Source organism: Ovis canadensis, chromosome 24, assembly GCF_042477335.2.
Source record: "Ovis canadensis isolate MfBH-ARS-UI-01 breed Bighorn chromosome 24, ARS-UI_OviCan_v2, whole genome shotgun sequence".
Classification (NCBI taxonomy): Eukaryota; Metazoa; Chordata; class Mammalia; order Artiodactyla; family Bovidae; genus Ovis; species Ovis canadensis.
In genome coordinates this window covers 47163495-47187867 of record NC_091268.1, presented here as the reverse complement: position 1 = coordinate 47187867, position 24373 = coordinate 47163495, and the positions used below count along the sequence as shown (strand labels likewise).

At 45.7% G+C, this 24373-nt stretch overlaps 1 long non-coding RNA gene across 1 annotated transcript in view; it reads right to left on the bottom strand.

Moving 5' to 3' along the window:
- Window positions 1-706: 706 nt before the first annotated feature.
- Window positions 707-24373, bottom strand: part of LOC138429445 (uncharacterized) — a 140451-nt gene continuing 116784 nt past the window's right edge. Inside the window, exons 2-3 of the long non-coding RNA XR_011252800.1 lie at window positions 11357-11533; window positions 707-1603 (exon numbers count right to left, since the gene is read on the bottom strand). This is a non-coding gene — a long non-coding RNA (uncharacterized lncRNA). The remainder of the gene's footprint in view (window positions 1604-11356; window positions 11534-24373) is intronic.

The window sequence follows — 24373 nt, the reverse complement described above, 5'->3', positions numbered from 1 at the left end:
GGACCTAAGAATTTGCATTTCTAGTAAGTTCCCTGCTGATGCTGATGTTGCTGGTCTAAGGACCACACTGTGGAAAGCACTATTGTAAAACATAGTGTGAGGCCAAAAGGGAGAGAAACTTCCAGTGTACTGCGGCAGTGAAAGGAAGCCTTCGGAGGGAAGGTGGCACTTGGGTTGGGCATCGGAGGTTGTATAGAAGAGCTCCAACTCACTCACAGGTGATCCAGGGAAAGACTGAACACAGGCCGCACACAGACTTAGAGACGCAAGGGAGATTCAGGTGTGTGAGTCCCTCAGCGGGCATGGACAACTGGGGGTGGTTGGGCGAGCTTGCCTGGCATGAGAGGAGGCTGGCAGGGGAGCTTGGGCCAGATGCAAAGGCATGCTAAAGAGTCTGGACTTCATCCTTTGGGTACTCGGCTCTTAATCAGAAGAGTAATGCAATTCTCTTTGCCTAATTGTGTTCTAATTGTTCATTCATTAAAGATAAAAAGGTATTAATCACTAACTGCTCCAAGAAATGCCAGGGGTATAAAAATCTGACAGTCTCTAAAAGTAATAACAACAACACGTGGTATCCTTCCAGCTTATGATGGTGATTAGGGCCTCACCTGCATGACCTCTAAGGGCATGCAGGTGAGGCTGCTAAGGTTCCATTTTACAGATGAAGAGACTGAGGTTTATGGAGCCAAAGGCATACTTCTTCTTTTTTTAAAATTTTTTATTTTTTATTGGGGTATAGCCCATTAACAGTGTGATAGTTTCAGGTGAACAGCAAAGGGGTTAAGCCATACGTACACATCCATCCATCCATTCTCCCCCAGCTCTCCTCCCATCCAGGCCAAAGGCACACTTCTTGAAAGCAGCTGAGTAGGGATTTGGGTCTAAGTTTTAAGGATCATTTTTGCACTTTAAACCTTGTTTTCCTTGATAACAGGCTTCCCAGGTGGCGCTAGTGGTAAAGAATCTTCCTTTCAATGTAAGAGGTGACGGTTTGAGCCCTGGGTTGGGAAGATCCCGTGAGGAAGGAAAATGACAACCCACTCCACTATCCTTTCCTGGAGAATTCCAAGGGCAGAGAAGCCTGGCAGGCTGCAGTCCATGGGGTTGCAGAGTCAGACACGACTGAGCGACTGAGCATGCCTTCCCTGATGCAATCCTTGAGTTCCAGGACTGGCTCTCCATGATCACTTTCACTCCAAACTTGTCGCATCTAATCTGAAGCATCACCACAGTGCCGGGTAAGCGCAGCCCAAGCTGAGCTTGTTGGGCAATTCCTTTGCCCCCTGCAGGTGCCTTGACCTCTTCAGAAAGGCACAGGCGAGCAGGGGGTGTAGCTTGTCATCCAAAGGCTCTGTGGCCATCCTCCTGAGGGGACGAGCAGGATCTATCACTGTCAAACCCGGAGGCCTTTTTTCCATCTTGCAAACTCAGGGCTTTTCAGATCTTTAAGGCTGATCAGAGATAGAGCGCTACAATAGCCGACTTAAATCTCAGTAAGCGGGGAGGAGAGGCGGAGAGAGGTACGCGCAGAAAATAAAGTATGCTGGCTCTTTTCGGGAAGATAAAACATAAGTCTTGGTACACACGGCACAATAAAAGCCTGTGGAGAACAGAGAAGATCTTTGTCAGGAATTGTATCTCATTTAGCACCATTGTTTCACTGTGTTCCTTTCAGAATGAAAGTGATTCATCTTGCTTTTGTTTTCGGTCTTTTATTTTTTCCTCTTGCAGAAATTTCCCTCTTCCATTAGGAAGCAAGCATTTTTTCCTCTCTCGCCTCTTCACAGACAGGACTTTTATTCTCTGTGTGTTTAGGCTCAGCTCATGGAGTCCAATCAATGATTTTTTCCCTCCCATTTTGTCAAGTAGTGATTCAGAGAATACAGACTGCTGTGCAGTGGGTTTTAAAAAATATTTTAATGATCCCATTCTTTGCAACTCTGTGTGTGTGTGTGTGTGTGTGTCTGTGTGTGTGTGTGTGTCTGTGTCTGTGTCTATGTCTGTGTGAGGCTACAAATACCCCTGTCATTTATTGGCTCAGGAAATATTCATGAGGACATATTTCTGTTCTTGGGGAGGTGAAGTCATTGTCCCCATCTACAAGGTGGGCACCACCCTAAGTGTGTAACTGAAGAGGAGGTGGCACAAAAAGGGGTTAATTATGGCACAGAAGTTAAAGAGCCAAAAGGCAAGAGAAGAGATGCCCCAAGGGCAGACTTAGAGGCTCTGGTCCCTGCATTTGGACACAAAAGGATACGACTCATAACAGGCACTTTTGCTTCATTATGAAATTGACAGCAGGCTTTCTGTAAAAACGGAATGAATTAACTTAACACTCTGTCTTCCTGAAGCCTCTCTATCTGCTGATGCTATGCACTGCATCCTGTTATTTCTGTTGTCCTCAGTAGAATCCTTAAGGTGCAAGGATTCAAGGTTCACAACCATTGGGTGATTTTCAAAAAGCTGGACTGTCCCAGAGAGCCTGGTTTCAATTTCTGGTCTTGATATCAGGGGTGTAGAGAGGCATGTCTGGGCTCCAGGTTTTGCCAGCCATCAGTGATCATTGCTTCCTATACTTAAACTCTTCTGGGGGGTTTCTTCCCCATCCTTGCACCTTCCCAGACTCCCACAGTGAACCTCTGGACATCTGAGAGCTGCCTGGCCTGGCCTGGCAAACTGTGGGGTCCCACCCTCATAGTGAGTGGCATAGAGAGGCTGTTCTGGGCGTGGTTCAGAAGGATGGAGCTTGAGAGGGTCCAAGTCCCAGAGCTGGGGAAATGTGAGGCCACGCCCCCAATCAGAGGAGACCTGGAAGCTCATCTGGCTCTCGTGGCTCAAGCCTCTCTGGCTTACCACTTCTGAGCTTCTGGCAGAGGACAGGGAGCTCTGTGTCTCAGCAGTCGTGTCCTCGGGGCCACCAAGCCTGCCCTGTGTCCTTGGGCTTCCAAGACTCAGCTTGTCTTCCTTCAACTCCACTCCTGTTCTCTCTGTTCCTTTTCCACCATCGTTGCTGCCTTTCCCTCTCCCAGTGGGTTGCCGTCAGAGCACTCCCAGGCCTGGCTTTGGCCCTGGGGATCTCACTCACTCACTCTCAGGACTTTGGATTATATAGGGACTCAACCCTGACTATTCATTTATGAAGCTCCAATGTTTTGGCCACCTGATGCAAAGAGTTGACTCTTTGGAAAAGAGTCTGATGCTGGGGAAGAACTAAGGCAAAAGGAGAAGGGGGCAGCAGAGGTTAAGATGATTAGATAGCATCACCGACTCAATGGACGTGAATTTGAGCAAACTCTGGGAGATAGTGAAGGATGGAGGAGCCTGGTGTGCTGCTGTCCATGGGGTCGCAAAGAGGCGGACATGACTTATTGACTGGTCAGTTGTATTATAACATGCAATGTAACATAGCATATGGTATTATACAGGCATGCACACATTTATTATTCAGAGCCCCATGTGTGTTTGTATAAACACATGCACATACACATATCATTTATCTCCTTGTTTTTCACCCAGGTTCCATCCCTGAGTTGGGAAGATCCCCAGGAAAAGGAAATGGCAACCCGCTCCAGTAGTCTTGCCTGGAGAATTCCATGGACAGAGGAGCCTGGTGGGTTACAGTTCATAGGGACACAACTGAGCAACTAAAAATCATTACTATATGCACAAGTTATTCAAAGTTGGGTATATATATATACATATATATATATATATATATACCACACTCACATGTATACACACACCCCTTAGATTTTTAGTTTTTAACTTGGATCTCTTCCTTGAAGTCCAGGCTCTTAAATCCAACTGCCTCCTCAAATTCTCCATCAGGAGGTTTAATAGACATCTTAGTTTTAACCTGGCCTCAGCAGAACTGTTGCACTTCCCCTCAAACATATCAATCCCCATCGCAAAATTTTGTATTTCTTTAAATGCCACCACAGTGCCAATCTACCTGGTTGCTCAGGCCTCAAATCTTGAGATTCGAGTTTTCTTTCTTTCCCTCACATCTTCCATGCAATTCATTTTCAGCTCCATCAGCTCTACCCTCCCCACCCTCCCCTCAACCACCTATAGGTCCAGAATCCAGCCATTTCTCAATGTAGCCTTGGCTGCAGTCCTGGATTTAAGTGAGCTACTGGCTGGACTCCCATATCACCATTCCCCTGGTTAACCCTCCAGTGGTCTCCCATTTCCCAGAGCTCAGACAGTAAAGCATCTGCCTACAACCACGGGAGACCTGGGTTCGATCCCTGGGTTGGGAAGATCCTCTGGAGAAGGAAATGGCAACCCACTCTAGTACCCTTGCCTGGAAAATCACATGGACAGAGGAACGTGGTAGGCTACAGTCCATGAGGTCACAAAGAGTTGGACACGACTGAGCGACTTCACTTTCCCCGTGGCCCTGAAAGCCCTCCAACATCTAGTCCCTCCTTCTGTCTCCCAGTCCATCTCCCTCATGACTGATATCAAGCCCATTCATTTCTTTAAAAAGGCCTTTGTGATTAATCTTTCTTCTTTCTAGAGCAAATTCCCAACCACGACAGGGCTGGCACATTTTCATCTTTCAGAGCTCAACTTCATCATCCCTTCTCTGATACAACTTCCTTGACACCAATGCTAACCAGCCTCTCCAGCTCCACCCAGTTCTCTGTCCAATCTTCTTTGTCCCACTTGGGTGTAGCCAAAGTGATCTTTCCCCACTTATGTTTATGCCCATCAGTTCACTTTCCCTTATGTCTTCATCTAAGAGTTCTATAGTTTTAGCTCTTACGTTGAGGTCTTTGATCCAGTTTTGAGTTAATTTTTGTAGATGACGGAAGATCAGGGTCCAACATCATTCTTTCGCTTGTGGATATCCAGTTTTCCTGGGCTTCCAAGGTGGTGCTAGTGATAAAGAACCCGCCTGCCAATGCAGGAGACATAAGAGACGTGGGTTCCATCCCTGGGTCTGGAAGATCCCTTGGAGGAGGGCATGGCAACCCACCCTGGTATTCTTGCCTGGAGAATCCCCATGGACCAGAGGAGCCTGGCGGGCTACAGTCCATGGGCTCACAAAGAACTGGACGTGACTGAGTGAGCACACACATCCGATTTTCCCAACACCATATGTTAAAAGAAAAATACTGTTTTCCCATTGAGTGGTCCTGGCAGTCAGGATGAAAATCATTTCACCACCATGAGCGTTCATTTCTGGGCTCTCTTTTCTGTTCCATGGGTCTGTCTGCCTGGCTTTATGCCCTATTAATTCTTTCACTGCTAGAAGGTCAATTCCTTGAGGGCAGGTGCCCTGCTTGTTTGCCTGTCACCCAGCCCCTGGTACAGAGGGGCTCCATGAATTTCCAGTGACGGGTTGGCTGGTCTGTTCTTCCTTCCAAAGCCCTAAGGGACTTCCCTGCATGGCTTCTGCTCAGGCCTGTAACAGACATGACAACTCCACGGGGCAGCCAATCAGACATGTTCCTCCTCCTTTGACTTTGGGTCAGAGGGGGGCCCTGCCCTCCCCTTGCTCCAAACTGACCTTCCTGTCTGCTGGGTCAACTTGACCTTGCCTTGTGCCATTCCGGTTCTGTTTATAGCTGGTGTTTGAGCATCTCAGCTTTTCTCAGTCTGATGCTTCTTTCTTCCAGATGTCACCCCGGGGAAGTTGTGTCTGGCTGCCAACAAACCACATCCTTGGGCACGTGTTCTCCTTGGAGCCACGCCCATTAGACCCTCAGGAACCCCAGAGGGGGCCCAGTCATCTGCCTTCAGGGCTGCCCTGCACAACTTGAACCCTTGCATCTCAGCTGTATTTGGAAACAGAGGAAAGCCAATCACATCTAAGGACCATTCCTGTTTTCAGCTTTCATTTCCGGTCTCATAAATAAAGCCTTGGTAATGGCAGAGGGGGGATCCAGAGGACAGGAACACAGCATTACTTCATCGCATTACTCCACTGATGCCTTTTCAAGGCCAACAAACTCAATTAGCTCGCTGGTAACAGCTGCAACAACAGTGCGGCTTCTGCAGCCGAGTTCATCGTTCCGAGAAAGGACATGGAAAACAAATGACAGCGCAGTTCGTCAGGCAGAGCTGCCCACAAATCCGCCCGAAGTTGCAGCTCAGTGGGCTTCCCTGATAGCTCAGGTGGCAAAGAATCCACCTGCAGTGCAGGAGATCCAGGTCTGATCTTTGGTCGGAAAGATCCCCTGGAGAAGGGAATGTCTGCCCCCTCCAGTATTCTTGCTTGGAGAATCCCATGGACAGAGGTGGCTCCCTTTCAACAATCTTGAACTGTTCCTTAGAGTTCAGATTTTTGATATATAAAGTCACTCAGTTGTGTCCGACTTTCTGTGACCCCATGGACTGTAGCCCGCCAGGGTCCTCCATCCATGGCATTTTTCAGACAAGAATACTGGAGTGGGTTGCCACCTCCTTCTCCAGGGGATCTTCCTGACCCAGGGATCGAACCCAGGTCTCTCGCATTGGAGGCACACTCTTTACCATCTGAGCTACCAGGGATGCTCTATATTTAAATCTGGAGACACCCAGAGCTATCTGTGAAGTGTGTGCAGTTATTTGTTACATCACTCACTCTTGAGCAACTTTTGCCTTTTTTTTTTTCCTGTAAATTATCAAGCCTTAGGAGCACCGAAACCAAGAAGAACTAGGAAAGTTACCTGAGGACACTCAGTAAGCGGTCTTATCTCCTTCACTATCCATTTAGCCATCATTCTTCAATATATCAGATAATCAGTCAATGCTTTGGGTAAGTTAGAGAGGGCAGAAAACTCCCACTCAGAATGAGTGGTGTGGAGGATGGTTGGGGTGACTGAGATGTCAAATTAATGTACTGTTTCACCCACAGTGTCATGAGAATGAGGAATGGTTTAGCTGAACAGTCCTGAGAATTTTGGCTTGTCCAGTCCTGTTATTTCATAGACGAAAAAGCCCAGAGAAGAGAAGTTTATGTCCTATAGCTCACTTGGCTGATGAGCAGACATGCAGAGTCACTGTCAATCAGCCACAGCCTTGTGCTGACCTAAGGGACAGTCCTGCAGGGCCTCTTCAGAAGGCGCTTATCATCCTGAGATGAGAAGGATTTCAAAGCAGCACATCGGGCCTGCGGGTGCTGTCAAGGTGATGTCGCTAGGGTGTTTGCTTTTGTCTGTAAGCTAAACAAGCCCTTCACCATCTTCACACTTTTAATAGTGAGCTCCTTGTGTACAGTGTTAAGTCTCAGCGGCACTATCGAACATCAAAATGGTCTAATTGGGACTTCCCTGTGGTCCAGTGGTGAAGAATCCACCTGCCAAGGCAGGGGGCACTGGTTCAATGATCCCTGCTCTAGGGAGATTCCACGTGCCGAGGGGCAGCTGAGCCCATGCACCACAGCTACTGGAGCCGGAGTGCCTAGAGCCGGTGGTCCGCAACAAGAGCAGCCACCGCAATGAGAAGGTCGTGCGCCGCAACTAGAGAGTAGCCCCCACTTGCCGCAACAAGAGAAAGCTTTTGCAGCAATGAAGACCTGGTGCAGCCCCCCCAAAAAAATTTTTTTAAGTCTGATTGCATGGAAAACATGATCACCAAAGCAGGGAGGGGTGGGGGTTAGGAGGAATAAATTAGGAGTTTGGGATTATCAGATACAAACTATCACATACAGGGTGGATAAACAACAAGGACCTACTGTAGAGCACAGGGAATTCTATTCAATATCCTGTAAAAAACCATAATGGAAACGAATATGAAGAAGACAGAGGCTTTCCCAGGTGTCTCAGTGGTAAAGAACCCACCTGGCAAGGCAGGAGACACAGGTTCTATCCCTCAGTCAGGAAGATCCCCTGGAGAAAGGAAATGGCAACCTACTCCAGTTTTCTTGCCTGGAAAATCCCACAGACAGAGGAGCCTGGCAGGCTACAGTCACTGGGATCACAGAGTCAGACGTGACTGAGCACAAGATATATATACATATATTACAGTTATATATATACACACACACTGAATCCCTTCGCTGTATACCAGAAACTAACACAACATTGTAAGTCAACCATACTTCAATAAAATATTGGGGGGGGGAACTGTCTAATTGGAGGCACTGAAATTCCATTGCCCCAAGGTTAAATCACTTTTCTCTCAAAGGAACCTCTCTTTCCCATCTGTAGCCCTAAGATCACTTTGCCACTCCTCCTCTATCAGAAGCAAGAAGAGGAAGCCCATACAGAGGCCCCATATCTTGTCTTCCAACAACTGCTTCTCTGTAGAACTCATTTAGAACACACGGGGATTCAGCGTTGTGTTCTAAATGGCTCATCAATCATGCATTTCCTTAAGAAGGGTTTTAAAGAGGCCCGATTTGCCAGGTAGCATTCTCCTCCTCCCCTCGGGCAGACTAGCAGGTGCTGCTTGTCTTACACATCTTTCATCCATTTACAGCTCCAAGAAGCCACCAGCATGAGGATGCTGGTGACCCGTGATTTCCATGGAGAAGTGGCTGCAGTCCGCAAAGGTTCTCTCTGGGCCTTTATAATGTAGGTGTGCCATGGAACACACTTTGTCCAAGCTGTGCTCGACGGTTCAGTGGACAAACAAAACGGCAAAAATGGTCGTGATGCTTTTGTGGCCGTGGAAGTCTTAATAGCCCTACTTGGATTCACCCGGGTTTAGATGGGCGTCGTTTTTTTCTCTCTCTCTCTTTTCCTCTCTGTTTATCTTCTCAAGGAGGCCACGTATGTTGTCGAGGCATATAATGAATTTGGAGAGAGATGTGGGCTTACATCCCAGGCCCATCTCTTGCAAGTGAGGGGCCTTACTATGTACGTTACATGACTCCTTTGACTCTCCTAGATGAAGATTAACAAGAGGGTGCAGAGAGAATTGGATATGATAATAGAGCGAGAATTCTGTAATAGATCATAGACTTTCTTCAATCTTTATTCAATAAAAATTCTTTGAGGAACTTCCCTGATAGTCCAATGGTTAAGGATCTGCCTGCCAATGCGGGGGACACGGGTTCAATCCCTGGCCTGGGAAGATTCCACATGCCTCGGGGCAACTAAGCCCGGGTTCCATGACTACTGAGCCTGTGCTCTAGAGCTTGAGAGTTGCAACTACTGAAGCCCATGAGCCTAGATAGCCTGCGCTCTGCAATAAGAGAAGCCTCCGCAGTGACAAAGAAGCCTGTGCATCACAGCTAGAGAGTAAGTCCTGCTCACTGCAAGAAGAGGAATCCCGGGTGCAGCACAGCCAAAAGAAAGAATAAATACATTTAAAAATGATAAATAAGGTAAACATATAATAGTGAGTGAAAGTCGCTCAGTCATGTCCAACTGTTTGTGACCCCATGGACTATACGGTCCATGGAATACACCAGGCCAGAATACTGGAGTAGGTAGCCATTCCCTTCTCCAGGGGATCTTCCCAACCCAGCGATCGAACCCAGGTCTCCTGCATTGCAGGCGGATTCTTTACCAGCTGAGCCACAGGGCAAGCCCAAATATATAATAAATGTAATAGAAATAATATATTTTAAAATAAAGATAACATATTTATAAATAAAATATATATTTAGCACAATATAAGTATAATAAAATAAAATCATAAACTAAATATCATAATGAAAATACATGTAAAAAAATTCTTTGAGTACCTACTCTGCCAGCCCTACTGCTGCTGCTGCTGCTGCTGCTGCTAAGTCACTTCAGTTGTGTCCGACTCTGTGCAACCCCATAGATGGCAGCCCACCAGGCTCCCCCGTCCCTGGGATTCTCCAGGCAAGAACACTGGAGTGGGTTGCCATTTCCTTCTCCAATGCATGAAAGTGAAAGTGAAGTCGCTCAGTCGTGTCCGACTCTTCGCGACCCCATGGACTGCAGCCTACCAGGCTCCTCCATCCATGGGATTCTGCAGGGAAGAGTACTGGAGTGGGGTGCCATTACCTGCTAGAAGGTACCAAATAAAACAGGTAAAACCCTGCTATCCTGGAGCTGATATCCTGATGGAGGAGACGGTGACAAATGAGAAAGTCTGATATACACAGTGTCATGGTGATCACAGTCATGGGGAGAAATAAGCAAGGCAGCAGAGGGGAGCATGGGGTTGGGGGAATAGGTGTTTGCCATTTCAAATGTGCCATCAAGGGAGGCTTCACGGAGAGGGTGGTGTTCAAGTAAAGACCTTAAGAGGTGATGGATATTGGAGAAGCATATTCTCTGGCTGGAGCACAGCACAAAACACAATGACGATTTCTAGATAAAGCAGAGCTGCGCCCGCCCTGCTGAGTCTGGGATGAAGACACGAGACGAGCACAGTTGTTTGTACCAATCACAAGCCCCCCCCGCCACCCACTTTCTTCCTAGCTGGCTTATTCCCAGCCACACTCAGTATCACAGGAACCAGAGGTCACACAGACCCAGGTTAGGAGAAAAGGTAGGCAGATGGGTTTTGCCAATTGACAAGAAGGACAAGAAGGCAGGCTGCTGACATCAGGTTCGTTCTTGTCACCGTTGGCACACGTTGGACGTATACTCTCTGTCTTAAGAACTTTGTGTCCAGTGAGATAATGGTCTTACTTTGTTTATAAGCCCAAGACCTCCCTCTAGGAGATGATCTTGTCTTGGTCCCCATTGCCACTTCTGGGAACTACTGGCTACTGCCAGAACCAGCTCCCATAAATCACAGCTGTGTGAAGCAGACTCCCATCCAGGGCACAGAGGTGGAACTGTTTCAGGCCACTGACTGCAGGAGTCATTTTTTAGGTAGAAATCTAATGGCGATATGCCACCAGAGAAAGACGTAGAAGAAACAGGAAGAAAAGGGTTAAGAGCAGCAAGCAGGAATTGGGTGTAATGAAGAGTAGCTGTGACAAAGCCATCTGATGCCAAGGAATCCTGCCTGGGCACTAAGCCAACGTTCTCTGGCCAAGCTGTCTTCCTGTGACCCACTTCTGCTGCTTTGACCTTGCACGACAGATCCATCAGACGTCTGTGTTCTCACTTTGATTCAAGTCTCAGTAAGAACCACCTTTGGATTCTGGCCTTGTGGGCCCTTTCTTGTCCACCCATCCCTGCCTGATCAACTACTCTCAGACTGGGGCTTTATAATGACATGTTCACCTTCCTGCTCTATCCTTGTGTTGCCTGTTGATCTCTTCCATCTGACCTCGATCACCATCTCTCTAGTCTGTTCCTGGGCTTCACCGTCTGACTCCATCCCCAGCAGGTGCCCAGGAAAATCTGGCGTCAAGGAGTAAGCATCTCAGCTAAGCTTTGGGACTGGGATCCAGCGTGGCAGTCTCTCACCTTTCCCTCTCCCACCCCGCATTGCAACAGTACCCTCCTGGGTCCCACTGTTTTCCCACATGTTCGTCCCTGCTCACCTGTTTTCCAGCACATCACGACATCACTTACTGAGCATCTCCACTTCTGCCAGCCCACGGCACATGGCCTGATGCCTTGCTCTGCCTGACCCCGCGGAATCGCAGCGTTTCCCAGGTCAGCTGCCACTTCTTCTGAAGGATTACTCAGGACTTTCTCCACTCTAGAGGGGATTATTCCTGTAACAAGAGTTATTAATTTGTGAATCCTTTGCATATGGCGTTGTGCCTAAAACTGTTTTCCGGTAGCAGGAATGCATTGGTTTCATGGAGAGGCATTTTCTATTTGAGAAAAAAAAAAGAACTCCCTTTTCTGCATTCCAGTAAATAAAAGGTATCTGCTATTTTAAAAAACACTAGGCAAAACTACTCTTGGGAGAAAAATGAGTACTTTCCAATTGTGGTGAAACAAAGACACACAGAGGGTAATGTCATGAATATTGTATTTTTGTATTTTTTTTTTAATATTCAGGGAATAAGGTAACTAGAGGCTTAAGTAACAGGAAATCTATTAGTACTTTTCTTTAGACGAAAAAATACTTTGGTCCTAATCTCTCTTTCTACATCATCAGGATATTTAAAGAGATGGCTTTAAACAGGCACTAAAAGTTCAGCAGAACTCCTCTTTAAATGTCCCCAGCGCTCGTTAAGGAAGGCCTGTTACTGGCTAGGAGGCTTGTGCTGCAACTGTTGCCTGCATGGTGAGGTGGGTGAGCAGGAGGCATCTGAATGATCCGTGAGCAGGCATCGACCTGGGGAATTCAAACATCTTTGGGAGCTAGACGATCATACGTGTAACACAAAATACACACGTTCTAGGTAGATGTGTGAAATAGCCTAGCTGTTTCAGGATAATCTCATACCCATTGGTATTTCTTCATGAACTTTCACCCTCCTGGAAATGCTGTCTTTCTGGAAATAATAACTGAATGAATCCAATCTACTGATCTAATAGCTGAGCAAGCGGAGACTTTCCAGTAACGATATAATAATACCCTCCATCCTCAGTAGATAGAAATGAGGAAAGGGGCCATGACTGCTCTTTATTTATATGCATATATTTATATGCTTAATGCTTTTTATCACGTAATCTTTAAATGAAAGGTAATTATACACACATATATGAAATTTCAAGTTTTGTGAGACTTTGTATCATTTAGGAATGCCTTCAACTATATGTAATCTAAAATCAGACTAAGAGCAGCCCAAGCAAGAAAGCCATTATGGTTTTCGTATGACACAGACTGCAAGAAGGTGATTCCAGAGCGTGTTCACTGGCTCAGTGGTGTAAGGGTTCTAGGCTGCTATCTGTGAATTCACGGGACTTTTCCTCATGGCCACAAGATGGCTGCTGCAGCTCCAGGCATCAAGACCACACACAGAAATCTTAAGTAGGAAGAATGTATCAAAAGCAAAAATTAATTTTCCTCAGCAGATTCCTTTTCTATGCCTCTTCCTCCTTCTAAATGAGACTGTCTACCTTAGAATTTCCATGTAAGTGAAGTTATATGTAAGAAGAAATACGTTGTAAGGCAATGCATCCGTCCTTGTTTGGGGCTTTGCCCCTCTCTGCATGGTATGCTTACTTCCTGGTCAGTGTCTGGGCCAGACTGTGCTCTCTGAAGCAAGGATTTTGCTGTACTCCCCTTGCCTTCTGTGATGCCAGACCTGGAACACCGGAGATGTTCAATGTTCATATAATGTCTGGTATCTGATGAATCTCAGGGTTCCTTCTGCTCTTGAGCTGCTCACACCTTTGGGAAACTGAGGAGCTGGGGATCAGAGTGCTTCAGGGCTTTTAGCCTCTGCTTACCACTAGCGATGAAAGACAGGAACAGACGTGATAGCAGAATGAGCGTACACCTGATTCTGCTGGGTTGCTATCAGCATCCTCAGCCTGCATCACAGCAGAACCTAAGTGTGCTGGCTTGGCTCTATGTCTATGTGTTAGGTTTTTTTTTTCTGCTTTCCACTCCCATGACACTTGATACATTGCTCTGTATAACTCAGTCATATTACAAAAATAAGTAGCTAAGTGAACATCCTTTCTCTTTACTTAAGAATTTAGAATTTCAAGGTCAAAGGACATTGCTTCGTTACATTTTTCCCAGCATCTTCTGCACTGCCTGGCAGGGTAGTATTTATTTAAATGCTGAAAAAAATCGAAAGAGAGGAAAAATTTTTGTACTGACAATACATCGTTTAAATCTCCTGAGAAGACTGGCCACTTACATGAAAATGACCCACTGTGCCTTCAGGGCAGTAAACAACACTATTAAATTTATTAAGCATATATTTATTGAGCATCTATCAACTGCAATAAAGTCATCTAATACATAGCAGGGAATGATGTGAATGTGAATTGACTGCTTCGAGCTCTGGCATTGACTAATACTCTTAATTATAGGAATACAGATCCTTTTTTAAAGTTGAATTTAGGGATTAGTGAGATGTTAAGGGGATGTCTATCAAATAGTGATGTGCCTGTAATTTGGCATACCCAAGTAGGCATGGATGACCATGTGGATACACAAGAGAAGTGACCATCAATTTCTGGAAGTCCCAAGACTATCAGGAGGAATGGGGGACTCTTTAGCTATGTTCTCTGTGTGTGCATGTGTGTTAAGCCCTTTCAGTAGTGTCTGACTCTCTGTGACCCCATGGACTGTAGCCCGCCAGGCTCCTCTGTCCATGGGATTCTCCAGGCAAAAATACTGGAGTGGGTTGTCTCGCTCTCATCCTGGGGATCTTTCTGACCCAGGGATCAAACCCACGTCTCTGGCACTGGCAGGCTTTCTCTTTACAACTAGTGACACCTGGAGAGCCCTAGCTTCATTCTACAGGGTCTAAACTCAGCCTAGTTTGTTCAACCATTGGTAGAGACTTTGATCATCATCATTGACTTGAAATATCAAGAGATTGCCCAAATGTTAAAGGGGTAGCATCAAGTCTAAGGATGCTCTAATTCTGAACAACACCCTAGGCACTCAGCATGTTAAGTTTCAGAAGATGGCCTCTGTAGAGCAAAATAAAGCTAAATGACTAATGTTAGCCTGGGATGAAGGCTGGACCCCAATACAGAGCTCTGCTAAGCTCTACTGAACCACAGGAAAAGGGATGTATTCTAAGTTCTTAGACCCAGACACCTTTAAATCAGAGTCCATCTACACCAGCCAGTCTCAATGGAAAATCAATCAGAGGATAATCATTTTCCAGCACTTTTCCTCCCCTTCCCACTCTTGGGTGCCTTATAGGAGAATAACAGGGTGCAGAAGATCACCTTGCTCTCAACTGAATCGTCTTATAGGGAAGAGGGAGAAGAGATGCAAGCCTTTCTTTCCAGGCTTCAGGTTTCTGAAGAGCATAGATAAAGGAGAGAGGCAGAGAGAGAAAGTCACAGCCACGTGAGAGAATTTTTAATGATCATCAGCAAGTGCGGCTGATCAATGTCCTGGAAGGTAATTTATCTGGAGTCTCTCCTCCACTCTTGGATGGTGGGGGAATGGGAAAGAAGACGTGACAACCTGTCCCCACCTGCTGGAATCATGAGCTACAGTGATGAGATGGAACATAGTTGGGGCTTCCCTGGTGGCTCAGCCAGTAAAGAATCTGCCTGCAATGCAGGAGACCTGGGTTCAGTTCTTGCGTAGGGAAGATTCCCTGGAGAAGAGAATGGCAACCCACTCTGGTATCCTTGTCTGGGAAATCCCATGGACAGAGGAGCCTCGTGGGTTATAGTGCATGGGGTAGCAAAGAGTCAGTCAAAAGTGAGTGACTAACACTTTTTCACTTTCAGAGGTGAACTTGTCCACGTAAGCTCCCTAGAGAGTTGCATGGATATCAAGCAGGGAGCTCAGCCTAGACGTGGGGGTTATCATTCTGATGTTGCAGTAGGATCAGACCTTCTCCATTCTGCACTGCTCAGATCACTCCAGACCTAAATGCTGTATTTTATCAGTTTATTTATTTATTTTTGGCTGTGCTGGGTCTTCATTGCTGCCTGCTGACTTTTCTCTAGTTGTGATGTGTGGGCTTCCTTTGTTTCAGAGCACAGGCCCCAGGGCACACAGACTTCAGTAGTTGTAGCGTGCGGGCTCACTAGTTGCAGCTCCTGGGCTCTAGAGCACAGGCTCAAAAGCTGTGGTGCACGGGCTTATTTGCCCTGGCGTGTGCGATCTTCCTGGTGGCTCAGACGGTAAAGCGTCTGCCTACAATGTGGGAGACCTGGGTTCAATCCCTGCGTCGGGAAGATCTCCTGGAGAAGGAAATGGCAACCCACTCCAGTATTCTTGCCTGGAAAATCCCACGGATGGAGGAGCCTGGTAGGCTACAGTTCATGGGGTCGCAAAGAGTCAGACACGACTGAGCGACTTCACTCGCTCACTCACCGTGCGATCTTCTCAGCCCAGGGATCGAACGCAAGTCTCCTGCATTGGCAGGGGGATTTTTCACTGCTGGATCACCAGGGAAGCCCTGAATGCTATCTTTTAAAAGCAACATGGCAGCCTACAGATTGCTGTTGTTGTTCAGTCCCTAAGTCATGTCTGACCCTTTGTGACCCCATGGACTGCAGCATGCCAGGCCTCCCTGGCCTTCATTATCTGCTGGAGTTTGCTCAAACTCAAGTCCATTGAGTCAGAGATGCTGCACAACCATCTCGTCCTCTGTCGCCCCTTCTCCTCCTGCCCTCAATCTTTCCCAGCATCAGGGTCTTTTCTGATGAGTTGGCTCTTTGCATCAGGTGACTGAAGTATTGGAGCTTCAGCTTCAGCATCAGTCCCTCCAATGAATATTCAGGGTTGATTTCCTTTAGGATTATTGTTTAGAGGAAGTTAATAAATGCCTTAGGAAATTGAATTAGAAAGTGCCTATTTTTCTAAATTGCTAATATTCTAGGATTTCAAGGCGCATCTAATCTTAGGCAACTCGAGGTTGTTGAATTCCTATCACGTGCGCTGTGGCGGATGCTGCATACACGTTATCTGACTTGATCGTCAAGGCCTTTGTCCCTCTTTTACAGATAAGGACAGCAGGGCTCCAGGAGGTGGAGTGATTTTCCTGCAGTCCCACAGCTGGTGAGCAGCAAATTGGGATTTGCACCTTCGTTCCACTCTGCTCAGAGTACTCGCTGTTCTACTACGGAGAGCATTTAGCATTCTGAGATGCTGAGATTCTGTGCTTCGGTGAACCTGTGACAGGCTGATTCGAAAGTTGCCCTGTTTGCAGACTCCACAGAATGGTTAGGGAAGATTGGGTGAGGCTGGGGAGGGCGAGAGCGAGTGAGGGTGGGGGAAGAACAGAGAAATCACCCCAGTGATCATTTATTCTGTTTCTTCCCCAAACAAAACATTCCTGTTTATTTCTCTGCATTTCGCCCAGGCAGGCATGTGACCTGAGAACAATTCCCTTATGAGGCAGGGTTTTTCTCATTTCCTGGCTCCTAATCTAATAGAAATGTCTAAACTAGTTGGCTGGCTCTGCCAGAGAGAGGGGGAAAAAATTCTAGGATCAATCACTCTATTTGAAACTGCATCTGCAGAAAAGATGTGGAAGGGGCCAGGCAGGAGGGTGGGGGCAAAGCTTTACTCCTGGGCTTCTCCTAGCAACTGCTGGCCTGTCTCTGGGTCTCTTGTTCCCTGATAAAGGTGTTGGCAGGGTTTCCCAGAGCAGAGCTCTGGCAGGGTGCTGTGCTCCAGCCGGTCTTCCAGAAGATTCTCCTTTTTTTTCTTTACAACTGGGTCAAGTGCCTGCTTCACCTGTCGCCAACCAGAGGATCACCCCTTGACCAGTTTTCAGGCTGCAGTCTCTGAAAGCCTCCTTATTAAAGGCTTCAAAAAATAATACTATCCTAGTGGAGAGCTCCCAGGATTTTTTTTTTTTTTGAAGTTTCAGTTATCCCCATGGGACAACCAATGCAAATGTTCCCCAGGCTGGAATGAGGACAGAGTCACTGAAACATCCTTGCAAAGCAGTCTGTTTATTAATGCATTTGTAACTGAAGGGACTGCTGTTATTGTTCTTTAGTTGACGCTTTGCAACGCTATACACTGTAGCCTGCCAGGCTCCTCTGTCCACGGGCTTTCCCAAGAAAGAATACTAGAGTGTGTTGCCATTTCCTTCTCCCGGTGATCTCCCCGACCCAGGGATCGAACATGCGTCTCCTTTGTCTCCTGCTTTGGCAGGTGGATTATTTACCCTGCGCCCCCAGGGAAGCCCTGGGAGAGAGCCTTACTTACCCTGGTCCTAATGACAATTGACAGATACTTGGGCCCCTAACAAACGTGCTGGATCCTAGGAGGCAGATATGCCCAACAAAGAACCTGCACTGGTCTTAGATATTGAAGATTATCACATGAAATTATTAACCAAACTCTAATCAGATTTCACTGCTGCTGCTGCTGCTGCTGCTGCTAAGTTGCTTCAGTCATGTCCGAACCTGTGCGACCCCATAGACGGCAGCCCACCAGGCTCCCCCGTCCCTGGGATTCTCCAGGCAAGAACACTGGAGTGGGTTGCCATTTCCTTCTCCAATGCATGAAAGTGAAAAGTGAAAGTGAAGTCGCTCAGTCGTGTCCAAATCTTCACGATCCCATGGATGGCAGCCCACCAGGCTCCTCCGTCCATGGGATTTTCCAGGCAAGAGCACTGGAGTGGGGTGCCACACTACTTTCACACTAATGTCCTTTTACTGTTCTAGAGTCCTATTCAAGACTGCTTTTGTTTTGTTAATTTATTTTCTCCCCCCAGGCTTTATTGAGGTATAATTGCTTATGTAAGATGATAACATTAGGGGAATCTGGGCAAAGGGTGTATAGAAATTTTCACTGACAGCTGGGATTAGGGTGGGGCTGGAAGGATTGACTGTAAAGGGGCAGAAGGAAGCTTTCTGAAATGATAGGAATGTTACATTTTTAACTTTTGTGGTGGTGATTACATAGATGCATCAATTTGCCAAAGCATCAAACAGTATACTTAATGTATGTTTAATTATATGTTAATTACGCCCCTAGAAGAGCTCCCCAGGTGGCACCATGGTAAAGAATCTGCCTGCTAACGCAGAAGACTTGATACTCCGGTCTGATCACTGGGTCGAGAAGATCCCCTGGAGGAGGGCAGGGCAAACCACTCTAGTATTCTTGCCTGGGAGATCGCATGGACAAAGGAGCCTGGCGAGCAGGCTACAGTCCTTGGGGTCACGATGAGTTGGGCACGACTGTGCGTCTACACACATGCACACACATTTCAAAGAAGTGTATATTTAAAATTTTTAATCAAACTATAAAATCGTGTCATTCTCCTACATAAAATCCACTAATGGCTTTCCATTACAGATTAAATAAAATCCAAGCTCCTAACTTGGAAAAAATTGCAATAAATAAATAAAAATGGCTCAAACAAAAGGTTGGCTAAGGTCTTTAGGATACGAAGAGCTCTTATTACCTGCTTAAAAAATGGGCTTGGCTCCTGAATAGGCTCTTGAAAATGAAATAAAATGGATAATGACCCTCAAAAAGAAGTTTAGCCCTGTTAGTAATAAACTAACTATAATTTGATGAGACACAAAGATTATCACATGAAACGGTTTGTCTGAGGCTTGAAACCAACAGTACGGTTTCCCTGACATTCCTCCATTTTAGGAGCTTGCTAAGTCTCTATTCGGGTCTTCTTTCTCTTGCTTCCTAGTCAGTATCGCCGGTGAGGTGAGGTGTTGAAGAAACCTTATGTTTAAATGGATATTACCATGTTGCTCAGACTTTTTGCAGAGATGACAAAGGCCAAGAACAGCATGAGACTTCCCAAGTATATGACAGCGTAATTAAGATGCATGGTCTCACACCACACACAGGGCATGCTAAGAGATGGGGAAGCTGCTTCATGCAACAGGGGTCCCTCAACACAGGCTACTACACAGGAGTCAGTTAAGGAAGATAGAGAAGGTTTCTTAACAGCGTTCAGTGTGTCCTGCCTCCTCTCCCCACAGGGGCCTCAGATCAGAGGAGAAGGGCTGGGAGAGAACCACTTGAGGTCATTCGTTGTGGTTCTGGAGTTGGGATCTTGGGAACTGGGTGCTTGATCCACTTGTGCCTGAGGGTCTGTGGGGTGGGGCTTGAACTCTCACTTCCTGGCTCCAAGACAAAGACAGGACAGTACTGGGATGGCCAGAGTAGGAAAAGCAAAGACTAGGGAAGTCTCTGTGTGCCAGACATACCCCTGCTAATGGAACTCTTCCCATGGAGGACAAGGTGATCACAACAGAGGGTGGACTTCAGAGTCAGAGTTGGGGTGAGAGCTGTCATCAGGGGAAGGAAAAGTTGGCCACTTGGGAGAAATGCAAACTAGAGGGATCCCTGGTGATAGGGAAAGTATCTCCAGAGATTTCAAAAGTCCCCCAGGGGGCTGCCCTGGTGGTCCAATGGTTAATAATTTGCCTTGCAATGCAGGGGACATGGGTTCCTGGACAGGACCCCTGGTCCAGGAAGATTCCACATGCTGGGGAGTAACTAAGCCCGTGCGCCACAAATACTGAAGCCAACTTGCTCTAGAGCCCGTGCTCCACAACAGAGAAGCCATCGCGGTGAGAAGCCCCTGCAGGGTAACTAGAGAGGAGCCCCCCTGGCCGCAGCTAGAGAAAACCTGCACACAGCCATGAAGACCCAGTGCAGCCGCACGAAAAAAGTCCCCCAAGGAAAAATGAATTGCCATGCCCAGAACATCCAATGACAGTCACAATGGTCCCAGTCAAGTGGGAATTTTCCTGCCCCTTGACTCCTTCCTAAGTCTTTCCAGCCAAGGACCCAAAGTACTTCCAGAAGGTGATGGAGTAGAAATGAAGTGAGGAGATAAATGCCCAGTACTTCCCTGCCCAACTGCTCAGAGAAGGGCTGATATGGGGGAAGGGAAAAAAATTAAGTGAATGATAGTTTAGAGTTTGGATACGACTATAGATTTTTTGAAATCCCTAGAAAATGACACTGTTTATTAGTACTTTTTTTTTTTAGCCTGAATGACTGAGGGATGTTTCATTATCTTGTGTGTGTGTGTGTGTGGTCAGTCACTTCAGTCATGTTCAACTCTTTGTGACCCTGTGGACTGTAGCCTTCCAGGCTCCTCTGTCCATGGGACTTTCTAGGCAAGAATACTGGAGTGGGTTGCCATGCCTTCCTCCCGGGGCTCGTCCTGACCCAGGGATCCAACCCAAGTCACTTGTGTCTGTCTCCTGCACCTCCTGCATTGCAGGCAGATTCTTTACTGCTGAGCCACTGGGGAAGCCGTTTACTATCCTAGACTGACCTGAAAAGTTGAAGAACCTAATTGAAATTTCATGTAGCAGAAATGGAAACAGAGGATAAGACAGAGGGTCTCAATCTGAAGTTCAGTGGTCAATAAAACATGTTGCTTTCTGTCTACACCCAAGCCTAGTTCAATTATTAAGCCTATTGTATAAAGTTTTCCTAAAAGACTGGTGATGTTAGAACAGCAACAACAAAAAATAAGTGCATCATTCATCAAAAAGCTATATTAATCATCTAATCAGGACATGAGACATGCAGTTTTTATATATGAGAAAAACTGTTAGCAAAAGCTCACGTCTCTCTCTCTTGCTTCCTGAGTCATTGCAGAGATGAAATATTCAAAACAACAGGCCACCTTAGTCAGGATTTCACAATGTTCCTATTGTACTCATATAATGCCAAGTACCACTGGAAATGTTCCATTCAGGGTGCTGCATTCAATAAATTGTCATTGATTTCTCTAAGAAATATAATAAGGTTTTATGTGGAGCAGAGCTTATTAAGGCATGGGTGTGAGCAAAAATGTACCACAGCCATATTTTTTCTCCTGGTAGTCTAGAATTTCTAGAGACATTCAGTCTTTCTATTTAATACAAAATGCAGAATTCACTCTGTTGGTTGAAAGAAGCCACTTTTTCATGTCAAGAGATTTTTTGATTCCTGACGGTCATTATATTAATATAAATGGCAGAGCTACTCCTATAGCTCATCTACCAAACCCTATCCTGCAACAGATGAGATTTGCTCTATTGTTTATTCTTTTGCATACAGAGCTGGCCACTGACTACCTATAATATGTCCATATGTGTCTCTCCTTTCTGGTCAGTCATTACCCTCTCTTTCCTTTCCTATGTATTGTGACTTTTTTTTTTTTGGCCAGGTTGCTTGGCACGTGGGATCTTAGTTCCTCAACCAAGGATTTTTCCTGTGCCCCCCCCCTGCATTGGAAGGGGCAGAGTCTTAACCCCTGGACCCCCAGGGAAGTCCCTATAGGTAGTGACTTTAAAAGATGCTTTCAAATCTATTGACACTCCATCCATCAAGCCCAATTCCCCTCCTCTTGAATACGAGATGGTCTTAGTGATTGATTTCTCATGAATAGAAGACAAGACGATGCGATGCTGTCTGACATCCAGGGCATAGGAAGCAAGGCACCATCAGCCTGGACTCTGTCTTGTGATACTTGCTCTTGGAATCCAACTACATACTGGATGCCAGGCCACACAGAAAAAATCCTCACATGGCTTTTGGGGTCAACAGAATGCCTGGGGCCCCAGGGTACAACCAGCCTCGATCACCAGGCGTGGGAATGAGGAAGGCTTGAACATGGCCCCAGTCCCAGCCATGGTCTGACTGCAACCACATGAGAAGCTCTGAATGAGAACCACGCAACTAAACACAGTACCCTGGGGGACAGTGTCTGCTGGGGATAGGCATGGTTACTGCGTTATGTCGCCCAGTGTAGTGTGGTTTGTGACACAGCTATCAATAATCAGAACCCTATCAAGAGGTACTCCTGGGAAACCGTTAAAAAATGTACTCTTGGAAACAGTGTTTCCAATCTGGGAGTATGTGCTATGATTTAGAATCCAAATTATGGAAGTAACTTTTATGCATACAGTGATTCTTTTCTTTTTTTTTTTTTAGGGAGAACCATTTCCCTATTATTGAACTTGGGCTCTGAAACTATTCCAAAGATATATCATGAAATATGAGGAAGCCAGTAAAATCCCTAGCAAGCTTGGCAAAAATAAAAAGAGTTAAGACACTGATCACCAATATCAAGAAGATATTACTAATATACTATGTGTATCACTATGGGTTCTGGGGCTACTAAGAAGTTATAAAGGAACAGTATGAATAATTTTAAACTCATCAATTAAACAATTTAGAAGAAATAGACCAGTTCTTCAAAAGTTGCATACTACCAAAACTCAACCAAAATGAAGCTGATAATCTCAGTGGCACTCTATTAAAGAAACTGAATTTTTAATTAAAAAGCTCCCCCAAATTAAACCACAATGAACTATCACTCACTACACATCTATCAAAATAACCAAAACAAAAAAGAGTGACAATGCTAAATGCTAGTGAGAAAATCGAGAAACTGGATCAGCCATTCATTGTTGGTGGGAAAGTAAGATGGTACAACTGCTCTGGAAAAGAGTTTGTTTCTTATAAAATTAAACACACAAGTATTACATGACCCTGTGATTGTGCTCTTGGCAATCATCTCAGAGAAATGAAAACTTACATCCACCAAAAAAAAAAAAAATCTTGTATATCCCAGCTTTTTTAGTAATAGCCCCAAACTGGAGATAGCCTGGCAGGTAAATGTTTAAACCAATTGTGGTACATACATATTGCAAGATACGACTCAGCAATATAAAGGAGCAAATGATTGTTTTTCTCTTATTCATCATAGAGCTGAATTTTTTCATACCTTTTTACCAACTTATTCCTGTTTCTCCCACCCCTCAGCTCCTGGCAATCACATTTCTACTCTCTATATCTATGAGTTTGACTTAAAAAAAATTTATTCCACACATAGGCGATGCTATGCAGTATTTGTCTTTCCCCATCCAGCGTATTTCAATGCACTTAATGCCCTCAAGTTCCATCCATGTTGTTGCAAATATCAGGATTTTATTCTCTCTCATGGCTGAATAGTACTGCATTGCGTTCGTGTGTGTGTGTGTATGTGTGTGTGTGTGTGTGTATGTGTGTGTGTGTGTGAGAGAGAGAGAGACAGTCCCTTTATCAATTAATCCATTGGTGGACACTTAGGTTGTTACCATATGCTGGCTGTCGTGACTAATGCTGCGGTGAACGTGAGGATGCAGGTGTAGACCTCTCTTCGAAACACTGATTTCATTTCCTTTAGATATACAGCCAGCAGTGCAATGACTGGATCATATGGTAATTCTATTTTTAATTTCTTGAGGAACCTCCATACCTCCATACCATTTTCCATAGGAACAAGTTATTGATGCATGCAAAAACTTAGACAAATCTCCAAGAATTATGCTGAGTGAAACAAAATTATCCCCCAAATGTTAACTACTTCATGATTCCATTTACAGAATATTTTTGAAAAGATGCTATTTCAGAAATGCAAAGCAGATGAGTGAATGCCAAGTTAGGGACTAGGGTGGGGTGGGGATGGAGATCGGTGTGTTTATTGAAGGGCCACACGGGGAGTCCTTATACGGATGGAACTGCTCAGTATCTTGATGGGAAGGGACCCAGGAATCTGCATATCTGATAAAACTGTACAAAGTTAAATACACACAGGGACTTCCCTGGGGGTCCAGTGGTGGAGAATCCGCCTTCCAATGCAGGGAACGTGGGTTTCATCTCTGGTCGCGGAACTAAGATTCCACGTACCTCAGGGCAGCTAAAGCCTGCCCACCACAACTAAGACCCGACACAGTCAAAAATAAGTAATAAATAAATGTTTAAAAAAATTAAATGCACACATATACACAGAGACCAGATGAGTTATAAGTAAAACTGGAGAAATCTGAGTAAGATCAGTGGATTGTGTCAACACTCAGGTATAATATCCTACCTATATTTTTGCAAGGTGTTACCACTGGGGAAAACTGGGTGAAGAACACTGTTTCTTACAACTATATGTGAATCCATATTTATCTCAATAAAACTTAATTAAAATTATGAACAGGCTGTGATAGTATGCAATAAACTGTTTATAACATAACCACAG